The sequence below is a fragment of the Sapajus apella genome, unplaced genomic scaffold (genome assembly GCF_009761245.1).
Source record: "Sapajus apella isolate SASKATOON/1434 unplaced genomic scaffold, GSC_monkey_1.0 scaffold13, whole genome shotgun sequence".
Taxonomy (NCBI): Eukaryota; Metazoa; Chordata; class Mammalia; order Primates; family Cebidae; genus Sapajus; species Sapajus apella.
This window is the reverse complement of record NW_022436953.1, coordinates 28989206-29007102: the sequence shown is the minus strand read 5'-3', so window position 1 is coordinate 29007102 and position 17897 is coordinate 28989206. Positions and strand designations below refer to the sequence as shown.

General features: G+C 38.3%; 1 protein-coding gene and 1 long non-coding RNA gene across 4 annotated transcripts in view; both read right to left on the bottom strand.

Annotated features, from left to right (window-relative positions):
- The window catches only part of FANK1 (fibronectin type III and ankyrin repeat domains 1), a 149794-nt gene that overhangs the window by 85017 nt on the left and 46880 nt on the right, over positions 1-17897 (bottom strand). The gene's annotated exons all lie outside the window — the stretch shown is intronic.
- Positions 27-17231, bottom strand: LOC116554116. Its single transcript, XR_004270055.1, has 3 exons — positions 17115-17231; positions 12057-12061; positions 27-37 (listed from the first exon to the last, which is right to left on the bottom strand). It is a non-coding gene; the product is annotated as an uncharacterized LOC116554116 (long non-coding RNA).

Sequence of the window (17897 nt, the reverse complement as noted above, 5' to 3'; positions counted from 1 at the left end):
AATGCTGGCAAATCAAATCCAATACCACATCAAAAAGCTTATCCATCATGATCAAGTCAGCTTCATCCCTGGGATTCCTTGTTTAACATACACAAATCAATAAATATAATCCATCACATAAACAGAACCAAAGACAAAAACCACAAGATTATCTCAACAGATGCAGAGAAGGCCTTTGACAAAATTCGACAGCCCTTCATGCTAAAAACTCTCAATAAACTAGGTATTGATGGAACATATCTCAAAATAATAAGAACTATTTATGACAAACCCACAGCCAATATCACACTGGATGGGCAAAAACTGGAAGCATTCCCTTTGGAAACCAGCACAAGACAAGAATGCCCTCTCTTACCACTCCTAGTCAACATAGTATTGGAAGTTCTGGCAAGGGCAATCAGGCAAGAAAAAGAAATAAAGGGTATTCAATTAGGAAAAGAGGAAGTCAAATTGTCTCTATTTGTAGATGACATGATTGTATATTTAGAAGACCCCATTATCTCAGCCCAAAATCTCCTTAAGCTGATAAGCAATTTCAGCAAAATCTCAGGATACAAAATCAATGTGCAAAAATCACAAGCATTCCTATACACCAACAAGTCAAATTATGAGTGAACTTCCATTCACAACTGCTACAGAGAATAAAATACCTAGGAATACAACTTACAAGGGATGTGAAGGACCTCTTCAAGGAGAACTACAAACCACTGCTCAAGGAAATAAGAGGACACAAACGAATGGAAAAACATTCCATGCTCATGGTTAGGAAAAATCAGTATCATGAAAATGGCCATACTGCCCAAAGTAATTTATAAATTCAATGCTATCCCCATCAAGCTACCACTGACTTTCTTCAAAGAATTGGGGGGGGGCGAATACCTTAAATTTCACATGGAACAAAAAATAGCCCGCATAGCCAAGACAATCCTAAGCAAAAAAAGCCAAGCTAGAGGCATCACACTACCTGGCTTCAAACAATACTTCAAGTCTACAGTAATCAAAACAGCATGGCACTGGTACCAAAACAGAGATGCAGACCAATGGAACAGAACAGAGGCCTCAGAAATAATGCCACATATCTACAACCATCCGATCTTTGACAAACCTGACAACACAACCAATGGGGAAAGGATTCCCTATTTAATAAATGATATTGGGAAAACTGGCTAGCCACATGCAGAAAGCCAAAACTGGATCCCTTCCTTACACCTTATACAAAAATTAACTCAAGATGAATTGAAGATTTAAACCTAAGACCTAAAGCCATAAAAACCCTAGAAGAAAACCTAGGCAAAATCATTCAGGACATAGGCATGGGCAAAGGCTTCATGACTAAAAAACCAAAAACAATGGCAACAAAAGCCAAAATAGATAAATGAAATCTAATTAAACCAAAGAGCTATAGAACAGCAAAAGAAACTATCATTACTGTGAACATGAAACCTACAGAATGGGAGAAAACTTTGCAATCTAACCATCTGACAAAGGGCTAACATCCAGAATCTACAAATAACTTAAATTTACAAGAAAAAACAACCCCATCAATGAGTGGGTGAAGGATATGAACAGATACTTCTCAAAAGAAGACATTTATGTGGCCAATAAACATGAAAAAAAGCTCATCATCACTGGTCATTAGAGAAATGCAAATCAAAACCACACTGAGATACCATTTCATACCAGTTAGAATAGTGATCATTTAAAAATCTGGAGACAACAGATGCTTTTTAATAGTGATCATTAAAAAATCTGGAGACAACAGAAATAGGAACACTTTTACACTGTTGGTGGGAGTGTAAATTAGTTCAACCATTATGGGAGACAGTGTGGTGATTCCTGAATGATCTAGAAATAGAAATACCATTGACCCAGCAATCCCATTAATGGGTATATATCCAAAGGATTATAAATCATTCTATTATAAAGACACATGCACACATGTTTAATGTGGCACTGTTCACCATAGCAAAGACTTAGAGCCAACCCAAATGCCCATCAATGAAAGACTGGATAAAGAAAATGTGGCATATATACACCATGGAACACCATGCAGCCATAAAAATGGATGAGTTAAACCCCACCGTGTTCTTCGACATTACCGTCAACAGCCAGCTCTTGGGCCATGACTCCTTCAAGCTGTTTGCAGACAAGATTCAAAGACAGCAAAAAATTTTTGTGCTCTGAGCACTGGAGAGAAAGGATTTGGTTATAAGGGTTCCTGCTTTCACAGAATTATTCCAGGGTTTATATGTCAGGGTGGTGACTTCACACACCATAATGGCACTGTAGCAAGTCCATCTATGGGGAGAAATTTGATGATGAGAACTTCATCCTAAGGCATACAGATCCTGGCATCTTGTCCACGGCAAATGCTGGACCCAACACAAACGGTTCCCAGTTTTTCATCTGCACTGTCGAGACTGAGTGGTTGGGTGGCGAGCATGTGGTCTTCGGCAAGGTGGAAGAAGGCATGAATATCGTGGAGGACACGGAGCACTTTGGGTCCAGGAATGGCAAGACCAGCAAAAGATCACCACTGCTGGCTGTGGACAACTCTAACAAGTTTGACTTTTTTTTTTTATCTTTTTATTTTTTATTTATTTATTTATTTATTTTGAGACGGAGTTTCACTCATGTTACCCAGGCTGGAGTGCAATGGCGCGATCTCGGCTCACCGCAACCTCCGCCTCCTGGGTTCAGGCAATTCTCCTGCCTCAGCCTCCTGAGTAGCTGGGATTACAGGCACGCGCCACCATGCCCAGCTAATGTTTTGTATTTTTAGTAGAGACGGGGTTTCACCATGTTGACCAGGATGGTCTCGATCTCTTGACCTCGTGATCCACCCACCTTGGCCTCCCAAAGTGCTGGGATTACAGGCTTGAGCCACCGCGCCCAGCCAACGTTTTTTTTTTTTATCTTAACCACCAGACCATTCCTTCTGCAGCTCAGGAGAGCACCCCTCCACCCCATTGGCTCGCAGTATCCTAGAATCTTTGGGCTCTCACTGCAGTCCCCTTTGGGTTCTATGTTTTCCTTTTTCCCTTTCCATGCCTAGCTGGATTTCAGAGTTAACTTTATGATTATGAAATAAAGACTAAATTACAAAGAAAAAAAATCATGATTTCATGTCCTTTGCAGGGACATGATTGAAGCAGGAAACCATCATTCTCAGTGCAAACTGATACAAGAACAGAAAACCAAACACAGCATGTTCTCACTCGTAAGTGGGAGTTGAACAATGCAAACGCATGGACACACGGAGGGGAACATCACACACTGGGGCCTGTTGTGGGTTGGGCGGCTAGGGGATGGGTAGCAGTAGGAGAAAAACCTAACGTAGATGATTGGGTGATGGATGCAGCAAACCATCCCGGCATGTGTGTAACTATGAAACAAACATCTGCACATGTACCCCAGAACTTAAAGTATAATTTAAAAAAAAAGATGTAGCTAGTCCAAATTGAGATGTGTTATGATTTTAATACTAGATATTGAAAACCTGATGTGAAAAAACAATGCAAAATATCTCACTAATGGCTTCATACTAATTACATGTTGAAATACTAGTTGGGATATAGAGGTTAAATAAAATGTGTTATCAAAATTTTAAAAATTTGTCAAAATTCCTGGGTTTGTAGGACGCAAACACCAAATATTACTATAAATAGTAAGTATAGCTGGGGATGAGGCCGCCTGATTCGTGCACACCTGAACTGATCTGATCTATCTTGTCTCCACAAAGTCTGACAGTTCCAGATAAAGCACCATACAAAATCGCCACCAACACAGCATCGTGGCCTGAAGGAAGAAATGTTCCAGCGAACAACTCCTACATGTATCCCATCAATAATTCAATGTTTATAGCATGAGAATAATTTGGTTACACAATTATAGGGCTCGAATGAACACAGTGGCAGTTTTTAAATGCATTTGAATTGCTTTTGTGTATGTCTCAATTTCAGATAAATTCTTTTTTCTACAATTATTGACCATTCCAAAAATTTAAACTCAATGGAAAGTATCTTAGCGGAAACCAAAAAAGGAAATTGAAAGAATAAAGATTGGCAGGAGCCTCAAAATGTCAAGAACTCTCCTATGAAACCACGGAGACTAAAAACCTCTGATGGTTGAAATGGTATACAGAACTGTTTCATTAAGAATCAATCACCAAGAAAATGTTGGTAGTAACAGAAGATTGAGAATCAGAATCGTCGTAATAGAAAACAAAACCTTCCAAACAGAAAACAGTTTCCACAGTCAACACAGCCTCATGTAAGCAATGTGTTGACTTCCATAAGCACCTTGAACTTTCATCCCTGCCTGTCACACTGAGCAATTCACAGCAACACTGGCAAGCTGCAAATTTTTCAGCCTCCAAAATCATGATTCCTGTTTACAGAGAATCAAGTAGAACACAAAGGATTTGTTCAACTGTCTTCTAAACAGGTATTATAAGAAATAAGAATGAATTGTTATAACATCTTGGCCAGTCTATTCCAAAGAAAATGTAATATATATATTTTTTATTATTAAAATTTTTAACAAGACACACATGACTTATGGCAGGCAAATTTTCAGACTAGATTAAATGTATTGAGCTCTTAATCAGAAGACACACAGAACACAATGAAGCTATGTTTACTTGGATTGCACATAAATGAATTATAATACACTTTACCATCAGCTTGCAGGACAATGAAGGGACATACAGTATTTTTTTTTTTTTTTTGAGACAGTCTCTCACTCTGTTGCCCAGTCTGGAGTGCAATGGTATGAGCCAAGATTGTGCCATTGCACTCCAGACTGGGTTCAAGCGATTTTCCTGCCTCAGCCTTCTGAGTAGCTGAGATTACAGGCATGCGCCACCACACCCAACTAATTTTTGTATTTTTAGTAGAAGCAGGGTTGCACCACGTTGGTCAAGCTGGTCTCAGACTCCTGAACCTGAGATCCGCCTGACTCAGCCTCCCGAATTGCTGGGATTACAGGCATGAGCCGCCGCACCTGGCCAGAACATCAAGTATTATGCTGAAGTATTAAGAAAAATAGTGGAAGGTATTAAGTGAAAAAAGTTTATTCATCAGAGATCACATGAAAAAGTTGTGCTCTTTGAGTAACAGAAATTTCTAGGAATCATCCAGTTAATTGCTACATTTGATCGGTTTTTACATCAGTGCCTGGAAAACCATAAAGGTAGAAGGACAAATGTGACTTATTTATCCAAAATAGCTCATGGAGAATTAAACAAAATAAGGGAAAATGTGTACAAAATTAAGTGGAAACCGAGTAAACAAACCAAACACCAAATAATATCATGGCTACAAATTCGCCGGGAGCAAATTGCTTTGCGTATCCCATTACTGTGTGCTACTCTAAAATAGAAAAATCATTTGTTATACAGCAAACCAACTTTTAACTGTCAAAATTCATCTGAAATTAAAGTATACACAGAATAATTCAAATGAGGGATTGTCTTTTTAACAGAGTAAGTTCTGAGCAACTTTAACCTGTATCTTGCATTTGCAATCAGTCATATAAAAACGTGACTATCAGAAGACATTAAGTTTCCAGCACTCTTTAAAAACAGTAGTAAGTACTTAATATTCTGGACACAGTTTGGTTTATCACTTAGTCATCCCTGGGAAAGCTGCCTTCCCAGTCTCTGAAGTTGCTGACTACTTCAGATTTTGCAAGTTACATGTTCTTCTTGAATTTATCTTGTATATTACATGCAGTATTTTAATCACCCATGCCAACTCAGTATTCAAGAATCGAAAGATAGTGAGATGGTTTGCCGATTGTAAAGCATTAAGATCTTGTATCAAAAAAAAAAAAAAAAAAGATCTTGTATCACGAAGTACACAACATCTTAAACGCTCTTATATTTTCTGACTCAGAAGGAAAACCGGAGCATGAATACAAAAAGTTCATTCAAAATTTAATAAAGGTTGCACAAACGGTCACATATTGTATAATTCTATTTATGTGAAATGTTCAGAATAGGCAAATCAGACAAAGTAGATTAGTGGTTGCAAACGGCTGAAAGAAGAGGAAAATGGAGAATGGCTGCTATGATTAAGAGATTCCTTCTGGGGGTGATGAAAATGTTCTAAAGATAGACAATGGTGACTATTGTACAACTCTGTGAATACTCTAACAGGCCAGCAAATTGTGCATATTTTCAAAGGGTGAGCTTTGTGGTATGTTAATTATATGTCAATATTTTAAAAGTTAACAAAGGTTAAATACATCATTTTAACTGCAATTTAGAAAACAATTTTAGACTAATTTAGAAAAAAATATAAATTGTCCAAATCCTAATTTAGACATATGAAGAGTTTAGTAGAAAATAGAGAAAATTACTGAACTATGAAACAAGGGTGATTAAAGATGAAAAATGAAATTAATAGAAATTATTCTAACATCAAGAAGCAAATTATTCTGACATTAAGAAGCTCACGCCTGTAATCCCAGCACTTTGGGAGGCCAAGATGGGTGGATCACCTGAGGGCAGGAGTTCCAGACCAGCCTGACCACATGTCCATTGTAAGGAGCCTGAGGACATTATGGTATATTCACACGATGAAATCCCATGGTGAAATCCCATCTCTACTAAAAATACGAAAATTAGCTGGGCGTGGTGGCCTCTGCCTGTAATCCCAGCTACTCGGGAGGCTGAGGCAGGAGAACCGCTTGAACCCGGGAGGCAGAGGTGGCAGTGAGCCAAGATTGCACCCCTGCATCCAACCTAAAAAAAATATATATATACATACACACACACACACACACACACACACACACACACACACACACACACATATATACATATGTATCTAGATATATATACACACATATATATTTTTCTGGATTTAAGTTGGTAATGTGTTGGGATACATGCACAGGATGTGCAGGTCTGTTGCATCGGTAAACATGTGCCAGTGGTTTGCTGCACCTAACAGTCCATTAAGGATAAATTTTTCGAAGAACAAATTGTGACTTTTTGTTCCAAGTTTGTCTTGTGGCTCTCAGCAGACTCCTGATGTCTTCACAATGCTCCTGCACATTGCCCAAGAGATTTATTCCTAGCATTTTATCTAAGAAGTTCCCTTATTATATTAACTCTAACAGATTACTCTTTATATACAGAAGCTATTTCACATTTTTTCCTTCATCATTATCATGACATTTGACTTCAGAAGGGTATCTGGACCCTATACCTAATAAAATGTAACAGGCACACGCTGGGAACCTGCCCCCTTCTGAAGGCCACAACATTGCTAATATTAATGGCTCTACTTGTCTGCTGGCCCCATCCTATTCCCCTAACCCCCAAAGAAACCACCACCAGTTTTGTGTATATCATCCCTATTATTTATAAAAGTGACATAACATTGTACATGTGAATTCTTCTGTACGGTTTGGTTTTGCTGATATAATGCTAATACCATTGTACTGATGGTATAAAACGGTATCATTTTTCTGAGACTTGGTTTATTAAATGTCATGTTATTTGGATATATCAAGTTGTGAATAGCTGTGGCTCACACTTTTCCATTGCTGTGTTATATTTCATCATGTGAATATACCATAATGTCCTCAGGCTCCTTACAATGGACATGTGGTCATTTCTGGGCCTTTGCTACTGCAAACGGTACAGCTACGAATACTGTTGGTTTCTTGGTATCCACATCCGAGTTTCTTTAGGACCTAGATCTAGCAGTGAAATCTATTGGTCAACAGCTACACAAGTATTCAAACTCATGTGATAATGCCAAATTGTTCTCAAAGTGATCGTACTAATCCACTTTCCCCTGAAGTATGAGTTTCCATTGACCCATAATCCGTTATCAGACTTAATTATTGCCAATCCTGTACATACAAAATCGTATCTTACAATGGGCTTCACTTTTATTTCCCTGTTTTCCAAACAGCTTATATGCCTTCCCATGATTTGTAAAACTGCTTCTTCTGTAAAATGTCCATTGTCCATAAGCTGCTTATCTTTCCATTTACTTAACTGACTTGTAGAAATTCTTTATGTAGTTTGAAATCTCATCCAGTCAGATAATGCTGCAAGTACAGAATTTCTGCAGGATTGTGGCTTATTACTTCACTTTCTTTACAGTTTACCTTTGTGAAAATGTTATTTCCTATCCCAAGTTCAGAAATATATTTTCCAATATATCCTTCCAAAAGTTTTTAAGTTTAGCCTTTCACATTTAAATGCTTAATCCATTTGGAATTTGTATAATATGGAGTAAAACACAGATCCAATTTCATGTGGTTTTCTCCCACATTGATACCATTTGGCCCAGCACCATTTTAACTGGAATTGCATTGAATCTATACTTCAACTGGAGAGAATTTGTATCCTTCTAATATTAAGTCCACCTGCCTGTCAACTTTAAGTTTATTGTAATATCTTTCAGTCAAGTTGTCCATGTTTTTGCTACAGGGCTTATACATATTTTGTTTGATGTTTCCATAAGTTCTTCAAAATTTTGTCTAAGAGTATATTTTGTCAATTAACAAATTGTTGGGGCCTGGCACGGTGGCTCATGCCTGTAATCCCAACAATATAGGAGGCTGAGGTGGGTAGATTACCTGAGTTCAAGACCTGTCTGGCCAACACGGCGAAACCCGTCTCTATTAAAAATGCCAAACTCAGCCAGGCATGGTGGTGCACACCTGTAATCTCAGCTACTTAGGAGGCTGAGGCAGGAGAATAGTTTGAACCTGGGAGGCAGAAGTTGCAGTGAGCCGAGATCATGCCATTGCACTCCAGCCTGGGTGACAAGAACAAAACTGTCTCAAAAAAAAAAAAATTGCTAGATTTAAAAATTATGCTTTATAACAATTAGTATATAGAGGTACATCAACTGATGTTTGCATATTGCTCTTCTGGTAGCCACCTTGTGAAACGATCTTCTTAGAAGTGGTTTCTCTTTGGTTTTTGTAAGGTATAATATGACCTCTACCTTTCTGGTAAATAATCATAAACATCTACAAAAGACAAAAAAGACAATTTAGTTTCAGCTTTTCTAGTCTATAGCCTTTGTTGTTCTTGTCCAACAGTGTTCAATGCTACAGTTTTCCTTTTTTGAGACAGTCTCGATCTGTTGCCAGGCTGGAGTGCAGTGGTGCGATCTCAGCTCACTGCAACCTCCGCCTCCCGGGTTCACATGATTGTCCTGCCTGAGTCTCCCAAGTAGCTGAGATTATAGGCGCACGCCACCACCACGCCCAGCTAATTTTTGTATTTTTAGTAGAGACAGAGTTTCACCATGTTGGTCAGGATGGTCTCAATCTCTTGACCTCGTGATCCACCTGCTTCAGCCTCCCAAAGTACTGGGATTACAGGCGTGAGCCACCGCGCCTGGCCTCGATGTTATATTTTTCTTGATCATGATTTTTAGAGAGAATGCTTTTAGTATCATCATAAAAAGATTTAATACATACCATTTATCAGTTCCTACTCCTACTTTGCTAAGAGCTTTTAATCATATTTGAGTGTTGATGGTCAAATTATTTTTCTGCTGTCAAAATGATCAAATGGTATTTCTCTTTTCATTTGTTAATATGGTAAACATTTATAGAATTTCCTAACATTAAGCTTCTTTGTATTTCTAAATAAATGCAACTTGTTCATGACATATTAACTTTATACACTGCTGTCTTAAAACTCACTGCTTCCATTTATTACTCTTATAGTTTGGTACTCCCCTTAGTGAGGGAGTGGGTCTTGGAAAATATCACTCGCTTCCTGTGAACCCAGCAATGCATCCATCATAGCCAGGATCTAGACATATCATAGTCATTTCATAACGAGAGGGAGTCCTTCTGAATATCTCATTTTCTATAGTTCTGGAAGCAGCATTCTCTTAAATTTTTTTTACATGGACATCTCAATAATTACGTGTAATGGTTTGTTCATTTCATTCCCTCAGGTTTTCTGGCTAAATATTCCTATATAAAAAAATAAATTTATCTTCTCCTTTCCAAATTGTATTTCTAATTTTTTTCTTATCTATGTTAGTTACTACCACTGAATTATAAACATGAAAAGTGCTGGGATTACACATCTGTAATCCCACCACTTTGGGAGGCCAAGGAGGGCAGATCACCTGAGGTCAGGAGTTCCAGATCAGCCTGGCCAACATGGTGAACCCCATCTCTACTAAAAATACAAAAAATTGGCTGAGTGTGATGGTGGGCACCTGTAATCCCAGCTACTATGGAGGCTGAGACAGAAGTATCAGCTGAACCCGGAGGCAGATTTTGCAGTGAGCTGAGATCATGCCACTTCATTCCAGCCTGGATGACAGAGTGAGAGACTGCACCAAAAAAAAAAAAAAAAAAAAAAAAAAAATAGTGACAGTAGAAATTATTTTCTTGACCTTGTGTTTAATGAGAATGCTTCTAGGTATTGCTCCCTTAAAGCACAATGCTGGCATTTAGAATGTAATATGTAAAGAATCATCTGTGTTTTCCTACTTTAAAAATATTTTTAAAATAGAAAGGATTTAGACTGATCAATGCCTTTTCACCATTCTTTTGATTTATTAATACTGTGAGTTATATTAACAGGTTTCCTATTAGGAACCATAGATGACAAAATGGTAAATTAGTATCCTTAATTTAAAGAGATATGGGGATTAGTCACTGGTTTAAGATGCCCTGAAATCACTGTTCTAACTTATTTCAAAAATTCCAAACCTACAGAAAGATAAAAGAACAGTACAATGAATTCTTAAAATGTTGCCACATTTGCTTTATTCTGATATATTATGTGTACACTTTTGTTTTTTACTGAACCATTTAAGTCTAAGTTACAAATATCATAATGCTTCTCTAAGTACTTTGGCAGGTATCTCCTAAGAGGGATGGTCTCCTACATAACCCAATACCATTACATGGAGAAGTTTGATTTAATATTACTGCATATGTAGACCATATTCAAATTTCTCCCAATTGCCCTTTTTCTTTTTAGCTAGGTTTTTTTTTCCTGCAATCCATCAGATTCAATGAAGAATCATAAACTGCATTTAGCTGGTGTGTCTCTTTTGTCTCCTTTATTCTAGAACAGAGGCCATCTTTCATTGTCTTTCACATTCACATTTAAGAGTCCAGGCCAGTTGTTTTGTGAAATGTGCCACAATTTACCTGGTATATGTGCACAATCATATTCAGACTGAAGACGTAGCAAAAAGAATACATAGATGATACTGTGTATTTTCCATTGCATCACATCAGGTGGCACATGAGGTTGGCGTGTTTCATAATTAGCGATTCTAATTTTGATGACTTGGTTACAGTGGAGTTTGTTACATTTCTCCATGGAAAAGATTAACATTATCCTTTTTGATACTCAAATAGTTCCAAATTTGGCTACTGGAAGATCCTTCAAGCTAGTTATAGATACTTTTGGCACTCCCTAGAGGTTTTTGGTTGTTTTTTGTTTTGTTTTGTTTGAGACAGAGTGTCACTCTGTCTGGAGTGCTTCAGGCTGGAGTGCAGTGGTGCAATCTCAGCTCACCGCACCTCTCAGGTTCAAGCAATTCTCGCCTCAGTCTCCCAAGTAGCTGGGACTACAGGCACCTGCCACCATGTCCAGCTCGTTTTTGTATTTTTAGTAGACACAAAGTTTCACCATTTTGGCCAGACTGGTCTCAAACTCCTGACCTCAAGTGATCCACCCACCTCAACCTGCCAAAGTGCTGGGATTACAGATGTGAACGCTGTGCCCAGCCACTTCCCAGACATGTTTGGCACCTCTTTGCCTCCCTGGCACATTGGTTATTCTACGCTCACCTTGCAGTTTTCATGCCCCAATACCAGAATCATCCAATTTGCTAAGCCATTTACCCTACTTCCTTTTAATGGAAAATATATTTAGAAAGAGAGGTCTTACACTGAGTGTGTTCATTTTTACTGGGAAGTCATTGCTTCTAGACTTTTCAGTGGGCAATCAGATTTCTTTTTAAATCATGAATTTACACTGTTTACTCCAGTTCAAATCCAATATGACAATATTATTTTCTTCCTTCCATATTTACATATTCTTTCTTCCGCAGTGAGAATCACGTTCAAAAGCATCAGAATAGTTTCTCCATTGTTCAATCCCAGAATACATCAAAAACTAACAACATAGCATCAAAATAGCAATAGAATAGCCTTGTAACTACCAAAATAGCATCAAAACTACCAAGAGACTGAGTAATGGTCAGTAGGCCTTTACAATCTGGTATGGAGTCAGAAAAACGTGTTTACAAGTTCAATGAATTATTTTTCTGTGTGGTTTGTTAATAAACTATGTCTACTTGCTTTGTTTATATTTCTGTTTTTTCCATCTTTGTAAATTTTAAGTTTTGAATATGTAAAACACTGACGTGGTTTAACAGCTACCTGGTAAACGTTGTTAAAGTTACCTTTGTAAATAGCTTTAAGTCTCACTCCCTTACCTATCCCTTTAAACTTATTCCCCCTTACTTCCTGTTGTGGGTATTTCATTTCATTTCTGTTTGATTTATTCTTTTGCTTATTTTTTCCGAAGACAGATATACAAATATGCATATGCACAAAAGGCATATACATCATTCTAGCTATACATTTTGCAGTTTTTGTTTTATGTATCATAGACAATCACTCCAGCCAGGCGCGGTGGCTCACGCCTGTAATCCCAGCACTTTGGGAGGCTGAGGTGGGCGGATCACGGGGTCAAGAGATCGAGACCATCCTGGCCAACATGGTGAAACCTCGTCTCTACCAAAAAATACAAAAATTAGCTAGGCGTGGTGATGTGCGCCTGTAGTCCAAGCTACTTGGGAGGCTAAGCTACAGGAGAATTGCTTGAACCTGGGAGGTAGAGGTTGCAGTGAGCTGAGATTATGCTACTGCACTCCAGCCTGGCATCTGGCGACAGAGCAAGACTCTGTCTCAAAAAAAAAAAAAAAAGAAAAAGAAAAAAAAAAAGAAAATCAGGCCCTATTAGTTCACTGAGTTTATGTTTTGTTTTTTTTTTTTAAATCTAGTTGTGTGGTACTCCACTGTCCATACCATATTCAATCAGACTCCTACATACGGGAAATACCCTGAAATCTTAAAGCTTATAAATGAAAAAAGTTGATAGATATCTTTCCAAACATGACAATTCTACAAGTTTACTCAATACCAAAAAACAAGTTGTGTAGCAGAATCTTTTCAAACATGTCTGTAATAAACTAGGATGAAAATTAAAACCACAATGAGAAACTACTTTCACAGGTACTACAAAGTCTAAAAATTAAAAGGACAGAAAATACCGTTAGTAAAGATGTAGAACAATGAGAACTCTCATATAATCATGCAATATATCTAAAAAAAAAAAAAAAAAAACATTTCTAGCCGGGCACAGTGGCTCAAGCCTGTTATCCTAGTATTTTGGGAAGCTGAGGCGGTGGATTGCCTGAGCTCAGGAATTCGAGACCAGCCTAGGCAAAATGGTGAAACCCTATCTCTACTAAAATACAAAAAAAAATTAGCTGGGTGTGGTGGCATGCGCTTGTAGCCCCAGCTACTCAGGAGGCTGAGGCAGGAGAATTGCTAGAACCCAGAGGCAGAGGTTGCAGTGAGCTGAGATCTTACCACTGCACTCCAGCCTGGGCAGCAGAGCAAGACTCTGTCTCAAAAATAGAGCTTCCATACACTGTGGGTAAGTCACGACTTTGAACAACTGTTGGCAATATCTAACCAAAGGCAGTCATATACATACCATATGACCTAACAATTCCACTCTTAGGGATACAGTCAACGGAAATATATACAAATGTTTGCCAACAGACATGTACGAGAATGCTCATAGAGGTACTATTCACAACAGCCAAAAACTGGAAACTATACAAATTATTTATCAATACTGGAATAAATAAATGACAATTCATTAATGGAATACCAATGAGAAAGAAGGGTCTTCAACTATCTACAGCAATATGAATGAATCTTACAGATATAATGGTGGGGAAAATAAGCCAGATCCAAACAAGTACATACTGTACACTTCCACTTACAGAGTTCAAAAGCTGGCAACACTAACCCATGCTGTTAGAAGTCAGGGCAGTAGTTACCTCGGCAAGCACAGAGATTGCATCTGGAAAGGAAGAAGAGGTACTTCTGGGGTTGCGGCAATTTTCTGTTTCTTAATCTGGGTTCAGGATGTACCAGTGGGTTTGCTTTGTGAAAATTCAGCAAGCTATACACTTACAGTATGTGCATTTTTCTGTATATCCTTTTTATTTCTATAAAAAGTTATACTTTAAATTTCAGTTAAGGAATAAAAAGAGGACAAAATAAATCACTAAATTCAACTGAATATCTATAAACAAATGGAAACACTATGATGGAAATTAGGATTACTGTCTTAGATTCAAAAGTCTCAAGCTATTAGCTCAAAATTACAGATTTATGAACTCTGGTGTTTGAGCTTTAAATTATACGTTTTGCACTGTATTCTAATGTTTCCATCTGTCTTAATATAAGAACGTTTCTACATGTATATTAGCAAGTGAAACTGATGCTCCAGGAATATGCTCCATGCCTTCTGGTAATTGAAAATCTACCATCAAATGTGCTACTACCTACACATGCTGAATTCAGAGAAGATAAAGAAAATATGCAAATCTCCCACTGGTGGCCCTTATTAGCTTAAACAACGTAGTCTTCATATAATACAGCAAAAAGTTTATGCAAGTTTAACAATTTTAAACTGAAGAAAAAAGTTTAATTACTATATTAATAGAAAGACTAAATTTCTTTCTATTCTAGCCACTGAAGTTATAACAGAATTGTTTTACAAAAGGTAATATAATAACCTGTAGCCAAAATATGTAGATGGTATTATAGAAATATATTGGCAAATAAATGTTATTTTCCAAATGTTATGGCATTTGTGACATTTGTCAGCTTTTTGTAATTATTTATACTTATTGGCATTCTAAAAGACAGATTTATAGCAAACTTTGTGTTTATAATTAGCATTCTTTTTCTTAAGGACAACTCCCCAAACGGCTTCAGAATCACAAAATGTTGATTTGCCCCAAATGAGACTGAAGCTCCCAACAAGTCTTTAGTTTCTTACCACATCAAATATATATTAGATCATAACCCTGCTGTCTTATACCACCTGGCAACTAGGAAGAAGTAAGAGACAAAAATTAGTTTAAGGAAGTCATCACGTATTCATTCATCCCGTAGGTAGGAAAGGCTTCTGGATGTCAGGTGCCATGTAAAGCTATGAGAATACCACCGTGAGCTCAGACGTGGCCCCTGCTTTCAGGAGGCTCATAGTTCCACAGGGCAGAGAGATAACAATCAGACCATCCCCCAGTTACAAACTGCTGTCGATGCGATGAAGAAATATTACACAGATGACCACAAAGTAAAATAGGCTGGCTTTCCATGAAGGAATGAATGGGGGGATGCCCCAAGGCAGGTGTCTATCAGAGCAGGAGGAGGTGTCTGCTGAAACAAGCAGAGGGATGAAGGCCAGCAGCGTCGCCCACACCACCAGGCAGAAGAGCCTGGGGCATGGACAGCACAGCCTCCACCCTGCGCAACTGCAGCACAGAGCGGTCTGGGGATGAAACAGCGTCGCACTGGGACCACGGCTAGCCAGGCCCAGGCGCCATCCTGTAGGGCAGGTACCAGCTGCACCCGAACAGCAGCAACTGCCAATTCCAGTGTCACTGTTGTCACCTGATGATTCAGAGCAGAGTTGTGAGAACAGCCAAACTGGGATAGAATCCTGGTTCTGCCACATTCCAGCTTTCTCTTCGCAATTTGGAAAAAAAAAAAAAAAAGGTAGGGAGCACAGGTCGTAGGAACTGATTTGCTGCGAGCTAAGCTGTTAGGTGCCCTGCACAGAGCTCAGTACACAGCGCTAAATAAACAGCAGCGGCTCTCATCATGGGCCTCCCCGCTCCTCCTCCTCCAGTCTGTTCTGTTTCTTCCACTTGATTCGGGGACCAGCCTTAATTCATGCAGGACTAGAATTCTGCCCACGGCTCAGTTCCCATGACTAGGCAGACATCCCGGAGCCTTCATCTGCCTGCCCAACATTGCCACCTACAGCCCAAGGCTGGATTCCCTTGGAGCCACGCTCAGCCCAGTCCTCAGCCAGTGCTGTAATGTAGATGCTGCCCCAAAACAGGACAAATTATACTAATTCATGTTTACGGATATATTTATGCACGGTAAACTATAAAGAAAAGCCAAATAATCAAATGCAAACTATCTTTTCATTATGAGAACAGTCTTCCTGCTGCATTAGAAGGGTCACTTTAGTAAGGAAATTAACACTTCAATTCTGAAAGTTTAAACACAGCACAATTTAATATGTTTTTCTTCCATACCACATTATATTGAAATTAGCTATTTAACTGATTATATAAACTTTAAGAGCAGGGACTGTGTTTTATTATACTTATTTCCAAAACCAAACCAAATATAGACAAACAATGAAACTTGCAGAGGCCAATAAAACAAGCCTCAATAAATTTAAGAAAATTGAAATTATATCAAGCACTCTCTCAGACAACAGTGGAATAAAACTGAAAATCAACTCCAAAAGGAACCTTCGAAATAATGCAAATACATGGAAATTAAATAACCTGCTGCTGAATGAGCATTGGGTCAAAAAGAAAATCAAGATGGAAATTTAAAAATTCTTCAAACTGGGCCGGGCGCGGTGGCTCAAGCCTGTAATCCCAGCACTTTGGGAGGCCGAGGCAGGTGGATCATGAGGTCAAGAGATCGAAACCATCCTGGTCAACATGGTGAAACCCCGTCTCTACCAAAAATACAAAAAATTAGCTGGGCATGGTGGTGCGTGCCTGTAATCCCAGCTACTTAGGAGGCTGAGGCAGGAGAATTGCCTGAAACCAGGAGGCGGAGGTTGCGGTGAGCCGAGATTGCGCCATTGCACTCCAGCCTGGGTAACAAAAGCAAAACTCCGTCTCAAAAAAAAAAAAAAAATTCTTCAAACTGAATGACAATAATGACACAACCTATCAAAACCTCTTGGATACAGCAAAGGTGATGCTAAGAAAGTTCACAGCCCTGAACACCTACATGAAAAAGACTGAAAGAGCACAACCTAAGATTCTAAGGTCACACCTGAAGGAACTAGAGAAACAAGAACAAACCAAACCCAAACCCAGCAGAAGAAAGGAAATAACAAAGATCAGAGCAGAACTAAATGAAATTGAGACCAAAAAATAAAAAATAAAACATAAAAGAAACAAAAATCTGGTTCTTTGTAAAGATAAATAAAATTGAGAGACCATTAGCCAAATTAACCAAGAAAAGGAAAGAGAAAATCCAGATAACCTCATTAAGAAATGAAACAGGAAAAATTACAACTGACAACACTGAAATACAAAAGATCATTCAAGGCTACCGTGAACATCTTTAAACACATGAAGTAGAAATCCTAGAAGAAATGGATAAATTCCTGAAAAAATACAACCCTCCCAGCTTAAATCAGGAAGAATTAGACACCCTGAACAGACCAAAAATACGCATTGAGATTGAAATGGTAATTTAAAAATTACCAAGAACAAAAAAAAATCCAGGACCAGATGGATTCACAGCAGAATTCTACCAGACATTCAAAGAAGAATTGGTACCAATCCCATTGACACTATTCCACAAGATAAAGAAGTTCTAAATGCTTCTATGAAGCCAGCACCCCCCTAATACCGAAACCAGGAAAGGACATAACCAAAAAAGAAAACTACAGATTGACATCTTGGATGAACATAGATGCTAAAATTCTTAACAAAACACTAGCTAACCAAATCCAACAGCATATCAAAAGATAATCCACCATGAACAAGTGGGCTTCATACTAGGAATGCAGGGAT